Below are 4,131 nucleotides of genomic sequence, written 5' to 3'. Positions count from 1 at the left end.
GTGGCCGATGCCAGTGCCGCCTTGACTGGCTTCCGTGCCGGTGGCACATAAAAAGCACCCACTATACTTTTGGGGTAGCTGGCATTAGGAAGGCCATCCAGCTGTAGAAACACTGCCAGATCAGACTGGGGCCTGGTGCAGCCTCCTGGTTTCCCAAAACACAATTGAACTGTCCAACCCATGCCAGCATGGAAAACACGTTAAATAATGATGATGATGATGATGTTGATATATATATATATAAATATATATATATATACCTGCATACACACACATATACATGCATATACATATGTATACATACACAAGTATATATATACATGCATATATATATATATATATATATATATATTCTGAGACTATAGTAGAAGAAACTGGAACTATGTGGTTGGAAAGCAAACTTCTTACCACACAGCCATGCTTTGCACCTACACACACACACACACACACACACACACACACACACAAACACCTCTCATAAAGTCAACATTATATACATTGAGTAAAATACCTTTAACTTGTTGGAGGTTAACAAGGTGAATAGTCACTGAAACATTTAGATGTCTTACAGAGTTACTTGTAAATATTTCATATTTTCTACATGTTGTATATCCATTCTTCCGACTTGTTTAATTCACATAGATATTAAGTCACAGCACTGACTACCTGTTGAATTATTGTGCACTCTGAGAGATTAAATATCTCCCTAAGCACTTAAATAATATTCAATCTTGAAAACTAATGTAAATACCTAACATTTAACATATTCCATATTAAAAAAAAAACAAACAAATAATACAGTTATATCTAAAATCTATAACTATTATGTCACATCTTATTACTCTATAGTCTCTTGCTCATGTCTTTATGTAAGAAATTTTCTCCAGTATTTTTTCCTGTATTTCTAGTCATGGTTTTCCAATATCACAAGTTTAAATAAACTTTAAATTGCTATGCACACTATCACCTTTTCATTGTAACATAGAAAAAGCTAATATAAAATATTTGATCTACTATAAGGTGTCTTACACCAAAATGCCTTGTGTTGTATTAAGAATTATCTTGCAAATGAATGTTTAAGATAATTTAAGTATAAACAATTGTTTTGAATATTTGTATTTTGAATTAAAATTCAAAGTCAAAAACAATTCTTGTAAAAGGTTATTAACAATAGTTCAAAGAAGTAGCAAACAGTTTAGCATTGCCATCTTTCATATCTTTAAAATTCACAATTTAATGTAAAAAGAGCCTATTTTCCCTTCAAAAGCTAAATCTTCTGAAACAAAAAAATCAAGGAAAAACACAAAACCTTATTAAAATATTCCTTCTCTCTCACTCACTCACTCTCTCTCTCTCTCTCTCTCTCTCTCTCTCTCTCTCTCTCTCTCTCTCTCTCTCTCTCTCTCTCTCTCTCTCTTTCTCACTCACACACACACAATTTTACTACTGCAGTCATTGGCTTGCAGCCATGCTGGGACACAATCTTCAAACGTTATTAATCAATCAAATTAACCCCACTGCTTATTTCATTTTGGTAGCTAATCAATCTTTATTCATCAAATGGCTCAGTTACCTTTAGGTGTAAAAGTGTCTAACTCCAAACATCAATTAACACCAGTACACACAAACATAAACACACACACACACCGAGTATGCAACTGATACTTCCTGATAATAAATTTGAGGCCTATTGTTTTGTGGCTCAAACCTGGCTAGATTAATATATATTTACAATTTGATTCTCTCCATTTTATTACTTTTTCTAAAACACTGGTAAAAATAATAAATATATTGAGTATATAAATACATCTGTTAATGGTAGTATAAAGTAAATTTTTGTTACTGAAGCTGAACATATTAGTTAGCAGTTGATTTCATTTCATGTTATAGCTGAATTAATATTAGACCAATCCAATATAAAAATACAGAGACAAAAATATGAACATATGCACATATACATAAATATATGCATGCACACTCGAGTGTGCACACACACACACACACACACACATGTGTTATTTAATATTGCTTGGCAATGTTTCAGTGAGCTATGTTAGGGCAGACTCCAAAGTAAATTTATTCTTTTACACTGTTAAATCTAACAAGTAATGATAAATATGGAATTGTTGCAAAGAGTTTATCTGCAGGCTGATTGAATGTCAGGAGGCTTCGATAAAATGTTACCTATAAGCTCTGGATCATAGCTGCAAAGTTGGTATGTTTGATGAAAGAGAATTGAACAGGATTAACTTCAAAGTTGTATCTACGTTACACTATATTAATTTCATATCCAAAACAATATTTCACCATAGCTAGGAGTTAGTGTTAATATTTGTTAACAGAAATAAGGGGATTTTAGCACAGGTAAATTAAACTAAAACCTTCACATATCAAAGTATTAGTATTGATTCAAGAATCATAGTCAAAATATGTATTACATTTGAAGTGAATTTGAAGTGAATTAAATTCAAAATATGATAAATTACCATAAATTATTCTCAGGACACAGTCTTTTATTCTGTTACCTATGTAATCAAAGCAATTAGCTAACAATATTGCTGATATAATTCCTCATGCAAACTGTTTAAAACTGTTACATTCTACTTGAATAAGATAACCCAAGCTAGTTTTTATTTTTGTGTATGAAGGTGTATTTCAGAAATGATAAGCAATTACAAAAATTATAAAGTAGAAGCCTATTATATTACAGCATGTCTTGTCATATTTTAGAGAGCTGAAGTTTTTAAAATTTTTTTATTCTTTTATAATTCAATATGAAAATATAGACAGAAAAATAATGCAATTGAGATATGATGGCTTACAATATTATTTATTAAATATCCATGCATGTAAATATTTACATGGAAACAGAATACTATTATTAACTTTGATTTCAGATGAAAATATATTTGTTTGAATAGTATAGTTTGCATGAAACATTCTCTGATATATATATATAAATGTTTTTTATGGTGCCAAAACAATGCAACTTCTCTGTAGTATAGGGTTAGCTTACAACACCATTTCTCCACAGATTGCCTGGAAAAGTGAATCCTAACCCTGAAATATTGAAATATAAGGTAAAAGTACAAACCATCGACCTGTATTATTTCTTAAATTAATTAAAATCATTTACATTCATCTGAATATTGGAAATGCCTTTGATACCTTTACTTTATGTAAAAATAATACATTGTGGTGGCAAAAAATATCGAAAAATATAATTCACAGCTGTTAGAAACAGATGTTACTCATGTACAAATATATGTCTATAAACAATAGTTTGAAAGATCATACTGGTTAATATATCTAATTGAGGGGTTGGGGGAAGAAGAAGAAGAAGTAGAAGTAGCAGCAGCAGCAGCCTAATGTGAAGACGATATTGTGGGTGAGGAGTCAATAGTCTCAATTAAATAAATACTGAAACTATAAGAATTAAGTCATAGTTATATGAAGCATATATTATTCTGGTTAAGATTTGTAGTAATATTTAAACAAGATAAATATGACAAAGTCAAAGAATACTTTATAGTAATTTTCTTAAAAACAAAAGTTAGTTGAGCTATATTGGTAAGTAAGTAAAAGTTGAAGCCAGTAATATACAGAATGGGCCAAAAGTCAAGCACCAAAACAGTTGACATTTCATTTATATTACTTTATTGTTATTATTATTGTTGTTGTTGTTGTTATTACTCATTTTGTTCATCATGTACAAGTATGTGTGTATTCATTATTATTTTATTTATTTCATTCAATGTAAAAAAAATTGAAGCATGTCTAAAAATTCCGGAGTGTAATGAACTTATTTTGTGCGTGACTTTTGGCCCACCCTGTATAAATAAGGAAAAAAATAATAAAACAATAATTGCACGATACTAATAATAAGAGGTATAAGCTGGATCCAGTGTGTAGATTTCCTTTTTAACCTCAACATTTATATAGCTTTATATCGTATTGATAAGATGTAGTAGAAATAATGGGAAAACTACTTTAAAGCCTTGAAAATATACCATGTTCAAATACATGGATTTTAGTTTTGAAATACTTCATGCACAAACCAGGTATGTTGTTATTACATGTCTCATGTAATTTCTAATGAAAAAACTTCACATAACAGTTAATCATGTGTCT

The 4,131-nt window shown here is 30.1% G+C and overlaps 1 protein-coding gene across 9 annotated transcripts in view; it reads right to left on the bottom strand.

Annotated features, from left to right (window-relative positions):
- Nucleotides 1-4,131, bottom strand: part of LOC106878725 (potassium channel subfamily T member 2) — a 747,999-nt gene that overhangs the window by 219,416 nt on the left and 524,452 nt on the right. The window lies entirely within an intron of this gene.

The sequence above is a fragment of the Octopus bimaculoides genome, chromosome 1 (genome assembly GCF_001194135.2).
Source record: "Octopus bimaculoides isolate UCB-OBI-ISO-001 chromosome 1, ASM119413v2, whole genome shotgun sequence".
Lineage (NCBI taxonomy): Eukaryota > Metazoa > Mollusca > Cephalopoda > Octopoda > Octopodidae > Octopus > Octopus bimaculoides.
This window is presented reverse-complemented; position numbering and strand designations above follow the sequence as displayed.